Source organism: Anser anser, assembly GCF_964211835.1.
Source record: "Anser anser genome assembly, chromosome: 3".
Taxonomy (NCBI): Eukaryota; Metazoa; Chordata; class Aves; order Anseriformes; family Anatidae; genus Anser; species Anser anser.
This window is the reverse complement of record NC_139722.1, coordinates 84,419,774-84,441,335: the sequence shown is the minus strand read 5'-3', so window position 1 is coordinate 84,441,335 and position 21,562 is coordinate 84,419,774. Positions and strand designations below refer to the sequence as shown.

The following is a 21,562-nucleotide window of genomic DNA, read 5'->3' as shown; positions in this document are numbered from 1 at the left end:
CAGTAAGGAGGAAGCTGGACTTGGTAATTCCCACTTAACCTTGCTGCTGCAGCTCCTGTCACCCCTGTATCAGACTAACTAGGTGGTGGTGGCAGCTCTTAGAAGTAGAAATAGAGGTGCACAGTTGAAGGTTGCATAGAAGCTGTTGTGGGTGCAATACTTCGTGTAACTTCCTCAATGCCAATATGTGGCTCAGGTTATATTACATACTCAAGTAGTCCCTGTAAAATCAATATACTACTTGTGTAAAGCTCAGCATATATCTAATTACTCTGCAGACCTGGAAGCCATATGATTAAAGAGTATGTTCCTAATTATAAGCCAGTCTAAAGTAATATTTTCTGTTACAGTTAAATTCCTGTGAATTCTTGAGATGTCACTTCATAATCTGTCACCACGGGATTTGCAAATTTGGGACTGTTGCTGTATGTTATGTTTTGAATGGGAAACCTCTAGAAATAGATGGCATTTGCACCATGTAATGGACTTTGAATGAAATCTTCCATAATTCATGGTGCTTTGCTTTGGGTTGTGGTGTTGCACAAGATTATTTCCAAAAGAACGTCATCTCTCTTGCAGAGAGAAGGTGATCTGGATTACAGGGTGATGTATGCCACAAGCTTCTGTGATTCTAGCCCAGAAGGACTTAGACTTGAATAGTGTGAACAAAATTGCCATTTAATTTAAAAAGAAATACTTTGTTTCATTAGCAGCATGCAAAGACAAAGATCATTATTAGCTTTCTTATTGTAGATTGACATTAAATGTTAAAGAAGCCAAGAGAATGAGAGAAGTTTATTATTCTGCTATTACTCCTGCATAACTGTATTTTGGTATTTCATTGTGGGTATTGCAGATGAAAATGGGCTAACCTACAAGAAGCTTAAGGCCTGCTTCCCGTTTTGGAGTATATATTTTTTGTATATAACAAATCAAATTTTGCATGGCAGGAGCTATTTAAAATTTTTAATTGTTTCTCCTTCCCAACTTGTTGCTTGCTCTGTTTGGTTATCTGATTTCCCTTGTTGTTTATTTCACATAATTTCTTTCAAGCATATTATAAAATGGTTAGGGTGATTCAAATAGTTCTCTCTTACATAATGTCATATAAATTGCTCATTCTTACTAAAATGCGATATCAAGTGTGATATGCATTAATGACTGAGGTCCAGAAAAGGATTATAGTTTTGTACAGTGAAACTAAATGTCTTAGTGAATATTTGAAAATCTGAAATATAAAAGTTTTCCCTCTCATGCTGTTTTGCTAATCTATTAATTAAAGAAAAGCTGATGGATTTTGCATTTTGATGCCAGTTTTGATAGGTATTTTATTTTCAAAGACACTTCATGCATGCATTTTTTCCCTCATTTTAATGAACTTTGAATGTATGGTTGTTTTGTTCCTTCTTGCTATGGGTAACATTGTGTGTGTGTGTTTTTTTTTCTATGCTTTCTAACATTTTCCTAAATTTTCTATGACTTATTACAGTTGTTGGTGAATTAAAGTGTTTGTTTTGCTTCTGAAAAGAAGAAAAGTGTAGCAGGGTTTTTCAATGTCAAAAACTTGTAAGCATTTAATTCAATGGTTATACATTTCATGTAATTACAGATTCTACCCTGACCTTGCTCTGGAAGCAGAGTTGCTAAGCACTTTTGTTATTGTTGCCAAGGAAAAGTATCTGAACTTAATCTAAACTCTGAAAGTTGGAATTTGTCTGTGCTAAGTGTACACTTTGTCAGCTGAATATTCTCTCTCTGTACCAAGAGGCATGGTGGGATTGGTTAAAGTTGCACTGCTTCTGCAAGCTATAATGCTGTTACAGTTTTAAAGGCTGTTCCCTAATCATCCCTACTTAACACTTCTTGCTTCAGTTCTCTGAGTGGTTTTGGTATATACAAACTAGGTTCCTCCTGGAGGAAAGCAGTGTGGAATCTCCTCTCCAGGTATGCACTGAGTAAATTCCAGCCCCTAGCTGAGGCATAAAGGTACAAACCAACAGCTGGTACTTTGGAAAGCCCTAAGCCATGTGCATGGTGTAACGTTCCTTTTGAGGCACCAGACTGAATTTAACTTGAAATAGACTTGTAAACCCTATACGCTGTAAAAGCAGGGGCCTGGGCACCAGCTGTTTCAGTTGACTGATCTGCTTCTATTATGCCAAATTACTTGGTCATGTGGATATAGCCTGGGACCTTTAAAATCTATTGCCTTCAGCAGTCAGGGTGGTGATAAAAGTCAGGGTGGTTTGTGATGTAAGGAAAAGAACAGAGCAATCTCTTGCTGCAATTTGGAGCCCAGTCAAGGAGTATGAGGATGACTTGAAAGTATGGGGGTGAAGTAGAGTTTTGAAGAGCCAGCTAATGAGATAGTTCCTTTAACTCACCTATATGGCCTGAGTATAGGAAAGAGATGGGAGGACTAAAAGTTGAGCTGGGGATCTCGAAGTTGAAGCTGAGATAGAGGCTGGGGAAGAGAGAGTCTGTTAGTGCAGGGTATTGTGATTCTTAATGGCTGTGAAATGCACTGAGAAAATGTTTGCTTTATTATCCTTTGTGCTGTATCCATGTCAATAATAGAGGGCTGACGGTTGTACATTTGTAAGTCTTTAACCCTGCTCTGGAGCATGAAGAGTCAATGTGATTCTAGGTGATTAGCCTCGATGTGCTGTTGTTCTGGGAACACTTAAATGACCAAGCTGTTAAAGTATTCCTATTTTAAAATTGTTCGGCATACAAAGTAAAGACATGTCAGAATTAAGTTTACTTAATTAAGGATGGTCATACTTAGGCCTTGAGCAGTCTTCACAAGAAGATGTTTCCGTGCGGTGAGAGTAGATGACACTGAGGAAAGGTAAGCTGTTACGTGAGCTTAGGTGAGCAAAAGGTGACAGGCAGAAGGTGAGAACTTCAGATGATAGAAGGAAGTGAAACCCAAGATGAAGCCAAGCCTGAGAAGCTCAGCGAACCTCAGGAGGTCCCATGTTAGGTCCCATGTTAGGTCCCATGTCATAGGTGAAAGGAGACCTTGAAGCATGGTGGCTGGGCCTGCCTGAGCAGGTGCTGTGGTCCAGTGAGAGCAGAGCCAGAGAGTAAACTAGTTGGTGATGAGGACTTGGTACCTAGCTGCACCCATGGCATTTGCAAAGTGAGGTGGGTGTTACTTTGGTCTGGCGTCGGACTGCTTCTGTGCCCCATTAGCAGTGGTAGTGCTCCGGGGTCCATCTTGTGGTTCACTTTCATCTGAAAGGAGCCAGGTTTGTGCACTCCCGGACTGCATCATTCAGCAAAGCGCATTAGCTGGGGCGATAAGAAATTTTGTTCTCCTTATCTGAAGTACTAATGCAGATGTACCCTGTGAGACATCACAACTTGTCTGAGCAAGAGGCAGATGTATGACTTCAATGGTTTTGGGTTTTCTGCTGGAGTTTTCTGGAGGGAGTCTCCACTCAGTCAAGAGAGCAGGAGGAATGCTTTTTGTACAGACGGTCTTGTGTTTGTCTGTGACTTGCTGTCTCGGATCTGGTGATAAGAACCAAGCATCTCACGGCCTTGTGTGCCTGCGCTGCTGGAAAGATAATGTTGCAATTTACTGGCCCAGTGTGTTTTGTTTCAGAGAGGATAATCATTTTTGTTTCTTTTCTCTGTTTTCCCACTATTCCTGTGGCCAGATTAGAATACAGATGTGTTGTCTTCCTTTGTGAGTGTCCTTTTTAAATGACATCAATGTTCTTTTCTTCTAATGCATATAGGTGAAAGGGATGTGATTTTGATGAAGAATCTGAAATAGACTGATCCAAACCTTGCTGGTGACACGCAGAAGTTATAACATGTATTTAATATTCATGCAGTTAGTGTAAGGGCTCTGTGGAAATTGCTGAAATTACTTTTCCATTTTGGATTTGCTTATGTGCACAATGTTTTGCACAGTGTCTTTTCAAATTATTGTAAGATTTAGTATTTTTAATTTTACTGAAAGCAAATTGAATGTCTTACAAAGCGGGGATATATTTTGAATGTATCAGTTTGGAAACAGCTGTTTTTTTTAAATGGATGAACATGTTTAATATGATTAGAGCATATCATTACAAAAGAGGCTTTTATGCATATAATTCAGGTGATTTTTTTTTCTTGAAAGCTAGTTTTACAGCTTGTAGAGCTGACCTTGTCTGTGATCTATAATAGTCACAACAATTAGATTTAACAATCATTAATAACTATGCTTAATTGCAACCTAATTTCTTTATATATAACCTGTGCACAAGATTTCAATTAGTTTAAACATATGAAAAGTTTTAAGAGTCTGTGTTACCATGTTATTAAAAGATCATTTGGGACAAAGGAAAAATTGACACAGATGCTAACTTTTTAAAGGACCCAGTTTTAAATTTAACATGTCAACTAACTTTATTTTGTGTGTATGTTGAAAGAGTAATGGCTTTTCATTGGGGAAGAGTATATCTAACGTGTATTATGTAACAATTTGGCTAAATCGTTAGTGAAAGGCAAAACAAAATGTTGTCAGTTTAAGTCTGTGCTTCTATTGTACTTCAATTACCAGGCCCCTGTTGGACTTCCGCATTCAGGTGTGCTAAATTTGATAATGCTGTTTGTCATGGCCATGTTTACCTTGCTTTATTAGATATTTTTACGCAAATTATTTGGAATAGATAATGAATCTGACTTGTTCGTGGGGGTGACATTAATCTCAATTTTTCATGTCCTCATTTTATCTTGCAACATTCATATCAAGTACAGAAGTACTAGTCTACCAATTTTATAGAGAGGGAACTGAAGTACAAAGTTGCTGTAACTTAACCATAACTTAAGAAGTTTGATATAATGAGATGGCAGTAAAAAACAGATGTTGTGAAGCTTTCCTGTAATGAGTTTGTCCTGTAACGATTGCATCACTTGAAATACTGTAATATCTTTTTCACTCAAATGCTGTTTATTTATTTATTAAGAAAATACAGCTTTTCATAACTTTCTGGTATCTGGAATACAATTACCTGAAGTAATGTTAGTATTTCTAAACTCATAAATTTATAGAATAAGATGTATTTGGTTTATTGTGATGAGAGATTAATTCAACTGCTGGTTTGTTCTCATTTCTGCAATTTAAGACATGATGCAATCATGTCTTAATCGTGTCGAAATCATGGGATTTCACGAAATAACCATGTGGAAAATATTTCATGTTGTTATATCTACTAATGAGAAGAATAAATAATGTGGTGGAATAAATCTGTTGTTCCAGGTAGGAATCGAATTGATCTCTCAAGTTTGAATTGTTTACAGTTTTACAGTAACTAGTCTTCTATACTCCCCCCTCCCTCTCCCAAACCCTGAAAAAGCACGAAGTAAATTAATAGACATTGGGGTTTGCAGTTGAATCAAGACCAAAAATATGTTAATTTTGGAAATACACATGAGAGCTTGAATTCATGTGGTATGTTTTTTTTTGGGTGGGGGCAGGAATGCCTTGATTGAAAAAATAATCTCAGAAGTTATGGTACTAATTGAATGTTATTCACAACCTGTCAGAAATCTTGTTTGCAGATTGTCTGAATTATTTGAGTAGTTTAACACACCTCTAACAAAGACAAATTTAAATAGACTGTCTTGAACATCTGCTACAGAAAGTAGAAGAAATTCAAACTATTTTTTCTAATCGTCTTAGCAAATAGTAGTTTTAGGTAAAATCTTCATTGATGAACCACTTGAAACTAAGTAAGTCTTTAAAGTTCCATTAAAACTTTTTTAATGTCCTGGTTTTAATATAACTGTAATATGGCCTTTTCTCATTTCTAAATCATTTTACAGTTGAGATTCTGATTGGTAAAAATTATCCTCCTCTAGAGCTGTATTGTAGATGGTAGTGGCTAAAATTCTGTGCATGTTCTTCGATTAACTGTATTAGTTCCCACTAATAATACATCAGATAGAAGATGCAATAATATGTTCAGAGGGAGAAAGGTGTTATCCTGTGTTTAAGAGGATATTATTAGTGTGTAACAATCATGGGAGCATCAACATGTTTGACCTTGGTGCTACTGATTTTCAGACGTTTGTTTTTTGCAAAGTTGAAAGATTCAATACCCAAACTGAATCCCTGTTATTCCCATCCTTCTGGTGGTTGGTAAAGCATGTTTCTGGGCTTATCACCTTGGTCTCTGCGGTGGGGGGAAGAGGAAAAGGGAGAAATCATTTGGCCTCTCATATGTCCTGAGATTTATGGTGGAAAAGTGCTTCTTCTATTCTGACAACAACAGGTTGCTTGTTACACAGAAAAACACCTAGGCAGCATTTTTTTGGAGCGTTCTGGATAGATTTGCATTATATTTTCTTGTATTCCTGTTCCAGTTCCTATGTAGTGAATGCTGCTGTAGTGTTTGTGTTCTGAATCTTTTCTCCAGTCACTCGTATTCCTTCCAGTTTGTTACCCATGAGAGCAATACTTTCCAAGAAGCAAGGTTAATGCTCTTGGTTGCAGGGACTGGAAAGCAAGGCTCTGACAACTCAGTGTCCTTTTCCTACTTGCAGCTCTCGCGATTTGGCAGTGCTGCATGACCAGCAGATGTTGGAAGTATGCTGTCAGGGAGGACTTTGAGGAACTGTTACTCTAATACATGTTCTTTATTAAGTAAAACTTTTTTTTTGTTTTTGAGCTTGAATAGTCACTTTACCTAATGCTTTCGGCATCCTGTAGTCTGCTGATGAAACTTAAATCCATTTGTGTTTATGCCACTTTTACATTAAGATTTCATTCTTGTCGGAACTTGCTTGTAATAAAAGAGTTTCTGATAGTTCACTAGAAGTCTTCTTCCCTCAATATACCTACGTGCCAGTCCAACAAATGTTTGTCCCAGTCCTTCTTTTATTTCAAAGGCAATCCATGTATCCTTTCCTCTTGCCTCAGCTGGGAGGATCAGTTTATGCCTCTGTGGGACGCACTCCTCTTATACTACCCTGCTATAGTTGTCAGAAACATTAATGAGGTCAACAGCTGTGACTTGAAACTAGGAGTCCTGAAGGAGTTTTAGGGCTGGAGGGAGAAATCAAAGGTCTAGGGCACAAATATCAAAGAGACAATTGAGACTGCAAATTGAGATACTGAAAAATCAGATTTGGGAAGAGATCAGGCTAGTGATGATTGAGAGAGTGAGTAGAGGGTGGAGGACAAGAGAAGAAGGTTTTGTAACCACTCAACTGCTGTCTTAGTTGCTTTTTGTTTTCTCAGAGGTAGTATTGACTCTTCATGAACATCTGCGCAATCTATTGGCAAAATAAGGTTTCTTCCCCAGCAAATATGGGATGAAGGTGATGGTAGTGGCTGGGATTTATTCAGCCACAAACATACTGAGAGCTGACTGATCTTTTCCAAACTGCAGGCAAAAAAAAAAACAGCGTTGCTCCATTTCAGCAGCATAGACCTTACTTGCACTGTATGGGAAGGATTTCCTGGGTCTTGGGGTAGGTCTCCATTAGCACATAATACAGCACAATAGGAGATACTCACAGGCTGTCTGGACACAGTCTTGGGCAACCTGTTGGAGCAGGGGCTTGGACCTCCAGAGGTCCCTTCCAACCTCAGCCTTCTGTCATTCTGTGGATCTGTCGAGTGGAGCAGCTAGTGCTTAGATTTTGATGTCTGCGCTGTTCATGTTTCCAGCGCTTTGGTTTGGACTCATTGTCATGTCTGTTCCTGTGCTTTTAGCAGTGGGAATGTATTAAGTGCAGTCGTGGTGTAAGCCAGAGCTTGTAGTAGTTGGTAATTCAGAGATTTGCTTCAGATGTATACTCCCTATCTGTAAAGCAGATGGACCTTCAGTCTCATTTTTTCCAGCCCTCTTCAGTACCATCTCTAGCTGTGTGCTGGGTACTCTGTGCTTTTTATTGGTATTATTATCATATACTGTTTATAATAAATATTATTTTATGGTATTATTGATAATTTCCCTTGCAAATCAGGGCAGTGCTAGCCTACTTTTTAGTAAGCTAACTTTAGTGAGCTAACTACATTTCTTTGTAATTGGATCCTTATCATCTGACTGACGTCCAGTTTACCATAAATTCTGAATTTATTAGTTTGCTTTCTTATAGAGTGCTTTCTCAAGAGTGGCAGGGAAATAGGAAATGAACGTATCTGATACCAGCACACAGATAAGAAAATGCTTGCTCCTTTCCAGTTAGATTTGGAAATTCATTTGTGAAATGTTGGGGGGTAGTCTTCACAAGGATGTTTATTTACAATATGGTAGCATATTACTAGTGTGGAATTAGAAAGTCACCATTTTGATTAATGGTTAACATTTTTACATTGAAATTCCAAATTGTGTAATCCTCAGTTACATTTGAACAGTTGAAGTGTAAAAATTTTACTGTAAAAAAGAAAAACACAATATTTTTCACAGATTGCTGCTAACTAGGCCTAGATAATGAGAAACACACAACTGGAGAGGAATCTGGTAGCTAGCTTATATGAGTGCTCTGTGGTTTTGGCTGCAATGAATTTGGGGACAACTGTCTAATGAAGAAAGATGCGCAAGATGGTAAGTGCTGTGAAGAACTGGGCCACCAATATCTTAAATTTGGCACTCAGTGTTATGGATTTTAATTTGTCCAAGCCACAGTTTTCTTCTGATAAAATGGAAATAGTATTGGTACTTCACTTCAGGGGCTTCCTGAATGTGAGTTTGGTAGTCCTTGTGAAACTTGGGGTGCTTCACATTGCAGTATTTGTGCTTTTGAAAATGTAAGTGTTTATATAGAAAGTAGAATGAGCTTAGCACTAGCTGAAGTTAGCATGAAGGAGAAGCAGTGGATTGTTTGTTTGTTTTGTTTATCTTTCTGATCTTTTGCAGAGAAAGAGGTGATATTTGCCAGGGTCCTGTAAAGGGAGGAGTTTATAATTAGGTGCGAAAACCAGTAGTCCCTTATCAATTCTTAAGGTTAGTTTTTTTGCTAGATGTCTTGCAGAGCAAATGGAAGAAACCCCTGATGAGCTGTCCCTGGGCAAGGATTCCATAGGAACATGGTGACATCTCCACCTACTTGTGTGCTCTTCTGACTTGATGAAACTGCAGGTGTATTAATGGTCTAACTTTTTACACACATGAAAATACTTACAAAACAGTGTATTATTGTACAGCATTGATTACTTTACTTTAAGGCTAGTGTTCACTCACTTTGTTTTGAACTGTGCTGGTTTTTATAATATCATGCCAGTTTATGCATGCTGACTAATACATCGGAAACTTTTCTGAACAAGTTTATTCTTATCTTGAGAAACAGCAGCAGCTCCTGAATTTTAATTAGGATCCTGTGAACTCGCCCCTGATAGATGCAATCCTATGTTTACTTGAAACTTGTATTAAGTGGAAGCTGTTGCTGAAATGGGGGAAGTGTCATGTCCTCTTCTTGCACTGTTGTGTTGGCATTTGTGTTCATAATGGTCGCAAGGTGAATCATACCAGGAAATTTTTCTGGCTGCAAACTAATCTATTTTTATTTTCTTAGCTAACTTTCGGATGGATCATTTCCCTAATCTGACTCACTGCATAGCTGCACAAACAGTAGTCCTGGCACAAATGGGAATGAGAGACCAGAGGTGTGGAGGGGCAGGGCAACTCCTGGTAGAGGCAGCCTGCACCTTCGCAAGAGTAAATTGGTTATGGAACTGCACCGAAAACTCAGGCTGTGACTACAGCCAGGCTGCAGCACAAAAACTTTGTATTTTGAGATTTTTATTTTATTTTTTTATTTTTTGTAATTCATGTTTAGAGAAGAGGAATTGACTTGATGTTGGTGCTGGTCCCAAATTTGATTGAAGTAAAAAGTGTTTTTGGGAGGTTAGCTAGTTGCTATTCCCATAGGTTTATAGTTTTTAAACGGTAACTTGTAACAGAGTAGTGACTTGGGTAACTTCTGAAACATTAAGCAATGTCTTAATCCAAGTGACACAGTAGCTTTGTAATCCTCTTGGTTTTAGAGTTTGAAAGTTTTTTAAAAAGAATATTTTAACTAAAACAAACAAACAAACAAACAAAAAACACCCAAAGCTTATGTTAGATACCCTTTTGAGGCAGGTAAGTTTGTTGGCTTTTGAGTGTTACTCGAGATTTAAACTATAGTTACTGTTCTCAGACTTCATAATATGTAGACTATGTTGGTGGATGATCAGTAAAACTTCAGATAATGTTAATTTTTATGCCTCTTGCATTTTTGCAGATTTTCTGCAATATTACTGCTACATTTGGTAGAATTCTTGTAAAAGTATGTTTTGGCTGAAATACATTCTTTGTAAACCTGCTTCTAGTTCTGTTTGGTTATATACCAAAATTTGGAGGACGCTTAAGATCTATATGGTTACATCTCACACAATGAATACTCTATTTTTGTTATAAACGTTTGTATTTGGGATCCCCGTGGAAGTTTTTCCATCACAGTGAAAACTTTACACATTTAGTTTACATTACGTGCATAGGATTTTATGTAGACCTGCTGTTGGTACATAGGGTGGTACACGTAGGTACATGCAGAGCTGATGAACTTTCCCCTCACTTGATCCAGCCATCCTTTCTCCTGAGGAGACAGGGAATTGCTGTCATGTGCAGCAGCTTGGGCAACCACGCTGATGTTACACCAAACAGCATGCACTGGCCGTGAGATTTATCTGTATTTTCCAGGTACTTACATGTTGTAGTTTCCTCTTTGCTGCAACCATAATGCTAGCTCTCCTTTCTTAACTAAATAAAAGGCAGCTTTTTAAGGGATCTTTTTTGATGCTGTGTGTTCTCATGCAGCCAGTCCAGGAAAAGAACCGTTACAGATATTATTTGTTCTACAAACACAGAGTTAACAAAACAGTTATGGTCATGGTGCATTATTTGTGGTATATAATAGCTGTGTAATGCACACTTATATGTAAATCTAAGTGAGGTATTTTTCTCTGTGACAGTCTCCCAAATGTTAATATACTCATTAATAGAGAATGCCACAAATGGTGTGAATATTGCTAATGTCAAATGTATCGGTGGTGGGGTTTAAATAATCTGCTATAGATATGCAAATAATCATAAATATTGCTTTTGATAGCAAAAGCGTAATCCACTTAAAGAAGATCACAGTATAAACATTTCTAGTATTAACATCTATTTTGCGTGTTTTTTTTTTTTTTTTTTTTTGAGGAACATACTATCATAATTTTATGTTCTTCTGTAGGTGTCAGTTTAATCCGGATTTTTATGTTGGTTTCTTATAATGAATTTTCCTGTAAAAGAAGTAACGAGTCACAACTCCAGAGCTGAGTAAAATGAGGAGAAAAATGCCTATTTTTTTTTTTTTATTGTAAGGCAATGTGAGTTCAGAAGCGTCCCTGTCTGATTTTCCATCGTGTGTCTGACCTTTCTTTACAAAAGGAAAATATCTTTATGAAATAGTGAATTTTGCCAGAGAAAAAGTTGCAGGTCTTTATATTCAGTGCAAACATTGTTGCTTGTAAATTGCCTCACAATAGGCGTTTGTATTTTTGTTGTAAATTATGATCCTGCATTAGAGGTTTAGCATATTAATAGCCTTTTCTTTCTTCCAATCCACTTTGTTTCCTAAAAGCCAGCCATGGTTGGTAGACTGTTGATGTCAATGTGTTTGCAGCTGTAGCATAGAAGAAAGTTTTATACTGATTAGATGCACAGTTTATAAAAAGAGTGGCTTACCACAATCTCTGTGTTTTGCCAGTTGACATATTTAAAAATGCTTCAAATATCTTGTTTTCTTTGGAGTTCCTTGAAAATCTGTTCATATTTCTTGACTTTGGGAGTACATATTTTTTTAATATACAAGGCAAGAAATGAATCCACTTGTTAACATTTTAATCTTTCCTCAAAATAGATAAATATCAACAATTGCTGTCTACCAAGAAAACATGATGCATCATAATCCAGCGTTTGAAGAACGTATTATTAAATGCTGTTTAGAATGTACCATGCAAGAAGAGAATGGTGTTTAAAAATGCATCATCATCTTAAATATAAATGCTTTTAGTGTACATAAACCCTTACAGAGTTAAGATCAGAAAGATAAGACTGCATCTAAAGATGCCAGCTTCCTTAAGTCCTCATTCATTGTGAGAAGAGAGGTGGATCTCGTGCTCAATTTTAGCTGTATTGATGTGCCTTTTCAACTATAGAGTAGTGCAAGGTGCTGTGGAGCCTGGGATACGGAGCAGACACTGACAGCAGAAAAGATCAGGAGAACTTTCTGAGAGTCTGTTGTGAGCACAGTCTCCAAGGAAATGGCCTTCGTACTGCAACTGCTATTAGTAATTTGCAGTGTAAAAGTCTGCCATTAGTGTTGCTACACCTTTGCCTTAGCCACAGTTGTGCGGTTGGAGGAGTTGCAGGTAAATGCTGCTGTTTGTGCTGGCGGGCCTGTCAAGGACAGAGAGCGATTGGTATAAATGGGAAGGATACAGAGCAGGGAAACCTATTTGAAAGATGTGTTCGTTAGGCTGGGAATGTATCTTTGGTACAGAAATCAAATAACCATTGCTATATACAGTAATATCAAAAAAAAAAAAAAGAAAAAAAATTAGAAAGTTTAGTGTGAGTGTAGGGTTTCTGAAAAAATACTGAAAACTTAGATTGGAGAGACTGGTAATTAATTATGAGATCATGGGAAGTTTCCATAACAAAGACAAATTACATGGTAATTGCAGTAACTCCTGAGATGCCCCAACATGTGCTTGTCCTTCAGTGACTGGAAGATGAAGTTAAATAGAAAAGCATTCTTTTTTTTTTTTTCACTGTTACTTATTCAATGGTATTACGTAATTACAAGAAAAAATCTAAGCAAATATAATTAATCCCTGGAAACTCTCAGCTCAAATACTACACTGGAAAGTAAAAGAATAAAAGAAGGGAATAAATTTGTGTATCGTGGTAATAAGGTACCTGTCATCTGGGGATTCCAGAACGGAACTAGCGTTACAAATTGGCAAGGCAACATTTTCATTTACCAACTAAATAAGATGTGGTCATGAAAAAATCCGTGTTTTAAAGACCAGGGTGTGAAACTTCAACTCAGATATTTCTTTCCATCTCAACATATGGATGTGAAAGCTGGAAATCTAACAAAGGTACAGACATCTAAATGCCTTTGAAAGCAAATGCCTTAGAAAAATACTACGTATTAAATGGAATGAATTTATAACAGATGCCAAGATTCATTAGACAGCTCAAAAACCCCTTGGCTCTAAAGTTATCCAGAAAAGAAGATGGAATTATCATCTGGAACATATGTTAAGAATGAAGCCAGAGCATCTGTCATGGAAAGCATGCCACTGGGCAGCTGGAGGAACAAGCAAAAAGCACCAACTGAAAGAATCTCTCCATTGAACACCTAGGTTATAAAAAAAAAAAAAAAAAAAGTGGGACCTTGCACTGGGTGCACAAGGAGTGGCTCAGAGAAGACAAGAATGACAGAGGACTTTTTGAGTTGTTTTCTATTTTTTTTTCCCAGTGTGCGTAAACTGGAGGTTTTGGGTTGTTTTCTGTTAAGATTGCAGCTAGTAAGGGATGGTTAATAAATGAAGATCGGAATTAAAAAGTGCAGAATAAGTACAGTACTTAATTGTCACGTATTTTCATTTATTTTATAATTTGTGTATAACTTTAGACATGACAAGAGAAATTAAATAAATCTTCAGATACAGATTAAACCAACCAACAGGAATGTGATAGAGAATTCTGGATTATGTGGATAAAAATCATGGTAACGTAGAGTTAATGACAGCACTATAGATTTCCTTTTCTCTGGGAATGTTAGCTCTTATCTGTTTCTATGTAATAAAACTAATTTTTGTCACTCTGCAGGAGTTCTGGAGTTTCTGAAGTAGAAGCTCACTCTGCTCTACTCTTTTGATTTGCCCTAATATTAGCCTAATGTTACAAAGGTTTGTGTTGGAAACACCTTAGGAGGATATAAATTTCATAAAAGACTTCTAGTTGAAATGTAAGATTTCAAATCTGTTATCTGAATCTATCTGCTGTTCTCATGTAATGGAAAACATTTTATTAAAATGTAACAATCTGAATTAATTTAGGACAAAGTAGGTATTTGGTACTGTATTAGACTTGTTAGATTGCCTTTTTTGTTGTTGCTGGCGTTTTTTTTGTTTTTGTTTTGTTTTATTTTGTTTTTCTTCCACTTCCCTTATGATTTCTCAGGCAAAAAAAGGAAAACTCTCCACTCGATAACATGGAGGTGCTCCCAAGCAAGTGTGTGTGTGATACAGCTTTTCTTTTTTTAATTTGGTTTGCTTTTTTTTTTTTTAAATCTCATTGAGTCAGCTCACTGACACCCAACCTGACATGTGGGGGATAAATGCTACCTTTGAGAAATTTGAACAACGTTTTCACCTTCTATATACTGAAAAATCAGAATCATGGTATTTCATAACATTGTTGAAGCCACCTAAGATTTACCAGAAACAATTTTAAAATGTATGCATTGTAAGTACAGAGAAACAGTCTCCTGTTTTATGAGTCTTACATAGTGAGCCAAGATTCAGTTAGTTCCACTTTGCAGGGTAGCAAGTTTAGGCAAAATGAATAGCTCCTCAAACGTTTCCGAATGTGTATTGATAGCTACAGCTTTTCTGTTTCTTCCACTTACGGTATAATGAGTGTTATGCTGAATATATTCCTTAATGCCTCATAAAGGTGAGAAAAGCTTGCAAATGCAATTCAGCTGCAATTAAAGGTTCAACACTCAGGAAACATAATTTGGAAACATAATTTGTTTTTACTATTCTTTTAAAAAATGTTTACCAATTTTCTTTTTTTTTATTACTATTTTTTTAATCCACTTTACACATTCAGGGTTGGTAGAACAAAGTTTAGGTGCCTTCCTCCCATTTCTGGGAGGTGAGACATGTAGGCTCTGAAGCACAGTCAACAGCTACTTGGTCAAGATTTTCTACTTAGCCAATTTTACAGAGTCTACTGCCGATCTGTTGTGTAATTAGATGCAGTTAGGACTGCAGATAAAATGGTGTTTAACAAAACTTTATTTATTCTGCCAAATTCAGAGCTGCCTTTGGGTATGTTTTATGGAAAAATAAACCCAGAGCACCCGTGATTATCGTTTCTCCTTTAGTTTTCATGGCTCTTTGCTCTTTTGTGTGCTTGGGAATTTCTGTGTATTTAGTTTGTAATAAAATGCTTTCAGTACTACATTACACGTACTTAAAAGATAGGTCTCTGGAAATAAAAGAAGTAAAAAGGCATTGTATGGTATACTATTTCAGGTTGTATGTTGACTAGTGTTTTGAAATACAGTTGTCCTGTGCTCGCTGCTAAAGGTTTTTGCCAAACAGTACATAACAATGAAAAATACTCAAGTGCTAAAAATACGGGATTACTACATGCTCTGACCTCTGGTCAGTGAGTTGGCAGGAGTAGCATTGTATTGTTCGTTCAAGGTTTGTTTGAAGAGAACAATTATAGGATGATCATTAAAAGTATCGACATATTATTTTTCAGGACTAGAAGATTAAAAACACCTTGAAGAAACAGGGTTTTTAAGAATTCAGTAGGATTGCATTAAACAAAGTAGGAACAAAACACAAAACATTTGTAAACACCTTCATTTGAAAATATACTGAATTCTAGTTATTGAGGAAATGGTTTCTTATGGAAATTGTGTATTTTTTGTACATTTTCCTTGCAGTATTTTGAAACAATATTCTAGCAAATCTTGATTTAACAAAATTTTGATCTCTAAAGAGAGGCTACCCCTCCAAGTCAATGGTTTTATGTTGGATGAATGGATTTTTGCCAGACTGAAAGATTTCCTCCCCCCATTTTGATAAATGGTCAAAACCAAATGGCACACACAAAGTGGTAGTTAGGTCTAAGAGGGGTTGAATGAGTGAGTCTCTGCTATAGAAATCTGGCTTCCACGGGTGAATGTGTGTGGGGGTTTCCAGAGCACAGCTTTGCTGTTTATGCCAGACTTTTGACTGAATTAGTTCTGTAATAAAATTGGAATGTTTCAGCCTTTGTTTTTCTGCTGTGTACGGTCAGCATGCCTGCATTATTTTGTCCTTGTCCCTGTCTAAACTTTATTCCTTTCACAGCTGATTTGAGAGGTTGTTTGGGAACTGACTGTGAAGAAAGACTGTCATTTCCTTCAAATTTTTCTTTGGGTGTACAGAACATAGTTGATTCCCTCCTCCCAGAAACCAGTACCTATAGCTGAGGTTAGGATGAGCAATAGCGAGCAGATAGGACAGAGCTGACTTCTTCCCGAGCTGGGAAAGGAGACCATTGGATTGGAATATGAGAGGAGATACATGGATAAAGTGACCTTTATATTTATTTATTTATTTATTTTAACTTCAGTTCACGTTTTATAGTTCAGATAGAATTCAGTGCTTTCTGCAGCTGTTCCTGCTGCCAGGCTGGAAGAGATGCGATGCAGACTCTTTGTCTGTGAACAACTCCAGTTGGTCTTGTTGAAGATCCAGGTGGAATGAGAGGTGCTCCATGTTTTCCCCAGTAAAATTAAGTGCAATAAGAAATGTAGCTCATGTCCAATTAAAAAAAATAAAATAATCTTCCTTCAAAGACACTTTTCTTCAAATTTAGGTAATTATAAATTTTTGATGTTTGAAGGTGCTCCATGACTCTTGACAAGGTTGTAATTAGGATGATGAAAGAGTTTTTCATGTGTATAAAACAGTATTTATTGAACAAATGGGCAGATGCAGGTCATTGTATGACTATGCATTTCTCAGTAAGAAAATCTCTGCAAGAAAAGTGTATCACTTCCTCATTAACCTCACTGAGCTAGGTGAACTAGTACAGCTGTCCTTATGTTGCAAATTATCTACCAAAATAACTAGTTAAACTTCAAAAATCTTGGCCTGTGTTTCTAACAAGGCTGCCAACTTAGATTATGTATTGATACATTTTATTGGACTTAAAAATGTAGTGTTGGAAGAGATTTTGAGTGCTAGTTGTCTGTCCCCCGTTTTGATGCAGAGACAAAACCAGAAAAAAGTCCTTGCACGATGTTTATCAGTGGTGTTCTTGAAAGCTCCAGCAACCTCCTGACACTAAGTTGTTCTACAATTTAACAAACTTTATTTGGACCAACTTTCTAACAGTATGTAATCTAAATTTCCCTGCTGATCAATTTTTGTACTGCCATCTGTAGATGTGAAGCACAATTAATCACTGTCCTCCTTATGAGACTCTCGCATATTTTAAGAATATTATATTCCGCCTCCCTCTTATTCCCTACCATATTCTTTGTTCTAGACTAAGCTTAGCCAGCTATTTTAACTCTATTTCAAACTTCTTGTTTTCTGCAAGCAAACACAAACTTTATATTTTTTTTGTTCTCATAGGGCCCTGTTCAATTTAGCTTTCTTTTTTTTTAATTTCGTAGGTCTCAAAATTTGTAAATGGTGTTATTAAAAAGCTTTTTATCTTTGCATAGTAAAGAACAATAATTTCTTGTGGTTGGATATTTCCCTTGATTTATAGACAATATAGTTCATATATAGCATGGTGATATTTATCTCTTATTATATTTGTCTCTTTTGTAACATTATTGCATTGTTTGTTCTTAATGGTTTTTTTCAAAGACAATTAAATTTCTAAATCTGGATTACTTTTCTAAAGAGCTGTTGCTGTCTGCTTGTCCCCTGACTGATTTGCACCCAGATAATTGAATACATTTTGTTTTATTTTATTTTGTTTTGTTTTGTTTTATTTTATTTTGTTTTAACTTTTGCAGGATTTCTCTTGTATTTTATTGTTCTTTATCTGATTTACTAAAAAACTCTAAAGTCTGTTTTTTTTCTTACTGTTTTTGAGATGTATTTGTCTGTTCTATAAAAAATAAAGCCAGCAAAGATGCTAAAGATCGATTTTTTTTTTTTTTTTTTCATTATACCTAAATAAATGACCTCTTCAGTATCTCTGTGACATTCAGGTCACTGATGAGGAAAACAGAATTCAAAGAAATAAATAGAAAATTATTTTTCCTTCCATCTTCTAAATAAAAATCTTGGAAAAAAAAAAAAGAAGCATGATAGTTTTTTGGATACTTTAGTTGGCTTTTAATGGGCTGAAGCATCATAGTGATCTAGAATATTTTCCTTATTTTGGAATGTTAGATTAATAATATTAAAATATTTCTTTTTTGATCTGTTGACTTCCATCAACTGTGGTAGTGTTATTGTAATCTTATTTTTATTAGCATATCCTGTTAAATTTAATTTACCACTGGTTTTTTTCCTGAGGATTTTTGCTTGTTTGTTTTAATGTACTATAAAGAGAATTGGAAATGGTGTTTAGTTGTCTATTTGTTTTTAATCTTTCATTTCTGTTAGGATGTTCTAGTAATCTTTAGTCTTTTCTAAAGAATGCAATGACCTTTTTAAATAGAAAGAATATATTTTTATGATGTTTTACACTTGGAAAAAAAATCAGTTTCTGTTTGCTTATATAAAGAACAGTAATTTCACCTGAGGAAAAATAAATACAGTGATTGGAGAAAACAAATACAGTGATATTCTGAATTATCAGAGGCGATGAAGATACCCGGAGCAACGTTGTATGAAATCTTTGACTGATGATTACCACAGAGCTCTTCTTTTGATGCAAGATCGGATTGTGTCTGCTTGTGACCCCTGCTATTAGGTATTTTTGATAGACTTGTACATTGTGTGAAGCTTACAAAGTCTGTTTGAAAATTGGGCTGAGCTTAACTGGGATGTTGTTTCCAGTACATTTACTTCAGTTTGAGAGGTTTTCTTTCAAATTTGTGGTAGTACTAATTTTAAAGAAAAAGTAGCGATTTCTCTTCAATTTGTTTGTTTGCAAAAAGGGCTCTGTGGTGTGGTGCTGCAGTAGGCTTGGAAGTGAACTTGGTGGTCTGGGGGAGCCTTCCTGGTGCTTGTGTCACCTTGGCTGTTCCCTTTGTACAAATGGCTTGTGAACGTGGTTGTATGGGAAATACATTTCTGAGGTGTTTCCCTCTTTCCCTTTTCTTTATCCCTAACAAAATACAGTAGGGAGCACCATACCAGAACGTCCATGTCCCCGAATGTTAGTGTGATACAGGTTTCGTGCATAGATCCTGAACCTTTACTGGCTATTCCACTCTTTTTTGGGAAACTTCTAGGCAGCCTTCTCTCATACCTATCTCTGTCGGAGGCCTCGTATATTATCTTTTCAGCAAGGTAATTCCTGGGAGCACAGAACTACACGTGACCACTCGCTTACACACAGCAGTTCACCTTGCTCCACTTAGCAGTCAGTGACAGACTGACTAGAGTATCTGAGGCCGCTGAAGAAGAGATAATCTCCTTACAACCCAGCGTGAATCCCTGCACGAAGGAGAATTCCTCCTGGGCCTGCCCTAGTAAGAGATGGGTATTTCCTGCAGGACTGATGCATTTCTCGAACAAGGCAGCTATGTTAGCAGGAATTGGTACAGCAAATAAAGTCTTAATGCAGAGGATTTTAAAAAAAAAAAAACATGTTTTGCCCATAAAGCAGTCATTATTTTTTTTTTTTTTGCCATTGAGTTCATGGCTTCAGCTCTTGGATATCCACAAAAATATTTGTGATTCTAGCCTCCAGAGTCAGGGCCCATCACACTAATACACCTTTTCCTTTTTTAACCTTCCAGCCAGTTACTAAAGAAGTTCCAAAATCCTCAGAGAACTTGCTGATCACAGCTGCCCCAATATACGGGTAGCTGGGAATATGTACCCAATGGGGAACACTGTGTCTGGTAGATGTTGGTTTTCGTTTCCCTTCTTGCCACTCCCCAGCTTTCCCTGATCTCCACTGTCAAGGACTTCTGAACATGATGTGTAGGTAAGCACTTTTCAGGGCTTGGGTTATTTTGGAGATTGGAAGCACAGTGCAATGCTAGCTAAAGATACGATGTTCAGTATACTTTTCCCAGGAAGTTACTGTACATTTCTGTATAGAATTTTCCCTAAATTCAGTACGCTCACTCCTCTTCTGATACAGCTTTTTCGTAGCACGGCATTTTACACTCCTTTTGTAGTTAGAGACTCACGTTCCCTACTTATTAAGCAAATTGGGTGTTTCAGTGTGATGCTACAAGTGCTCATTAAAGCTATTTTTCCAACAGCTGATCATTATTTGTCCCTTTTTTGATTTTTTTTTAATTTCCTTTTTTAAATCTGAGAAAGCTAGCCAGCAGAGATTTTTATTTCGTTTGTTCTATGTAAAATAGTCTATTCCTTTTCCATTCTTTGTTCTTACATCTCTTAAACACTTTGATATCTGTTTTCAGTTGCACAAGTAGCCTGCAAAAGTTTGTCTGTTTTAATCTTACCTGTGGATATAGCTGGACGCTTTATTTGTCGTGCCAGACACAACAAGGACTCCATAATTTGCTAAATTCTCCTTTTCCAAATGGGTCAAATGTTACAGGAATGTGAATCCACTTTCTAAATCCTACTTCTGAATTTTGAAGTGCCTCCTCCAAGAAGCGTGAAATATGGCAATGGAAGAAATGGGGCTGCAAATGTTGATGATACTGTAGCTTTAGTTTTTCATGTACTTATTTCAAGATCAATTTTGTTTTGTTGGATATGAGGATATGAGTGCCCAGTGGCCCAGTTGGCGTTGTTTTCAGCAGTGTAGATGATAATACAGATTCCTCTTTTTAGTGTCTCGTTTGATTTTGCATTGCATAAATAACTTTTCTGGATCAAAAAAAAAACAACAAACCCTAACCTGAGTATTACTTGAAAGTTTTTTTTTCTTGCAATTGAACATTACAGAATTTTCTTGAAGTAGGTAAGTACACAAAACACCACTGCAGTAGTGTAAGAAGATGATACTGTAATAGTTCTAAATGTGGCCTAACTAATTTGTAGCAACATTTTTTGCGTTTTCTGCTTTTAAAAGTCATTTAGATGGGTGTGTTTTCTTCAGAAAACGTAGCAATGAGAATGTTGTTCCCTGGCATAATGTAATATTTGCATAATGGAATATAAGGGGTGCATTTCTGAATTAGTACGCTTGTGCAAATTGCATATTAAGAAGTAAATTAAATTTTCAATTATTCTTTTTTTTAATCATATACTAAATATTTGTAGTTTGGTAGAAATGTCGAGACTACAAATTTGGTCCTTGTGTAGAGAAATATTTTCATAATTATGGTATAGTCCCTTGACTTGTTGCTTTGTTGCCATGAGATTTAGAAGACTTACTCAAAAATGGACCAAACTGTGGTCCTAGCCACACTTAGGATGTAAAGCTTAGAACTACAGCCATCAGGGTCTGGGGTGGGGAGGAGGGACCTGAAGCTGTGAGTAAAACTTACATTCTGTTAGTTCACATCAGAAACACAAATTGGGACTTGCACTACATTAAGGGGGTGTCAGGGAAACTGAATAGAAGTATTAAATATTTAATAGACCTGTAATAATAAAAATTGCTAGTTGACACCTTTTAAAAGTTCATTGTCAAGCCCCAGGCTTTGAAATTGAGGCTTCTAA

General features: G+C 36.5%; 1 protein-coding gene across 4 annotated transcripts in view; it reads left to right on the top strand.

Moving 5' to 3' along the window:
- AKT3 (AKT serine/threonine kinase 3) overlaps nucleotides 1–21,562 on the top strand; it is a 153,544-nt gene that overhangs the window by 12,714 nt on the left and 119,268 nt on the right. The gene's annotated exons all lie outside the window — the stretch shown is intronic.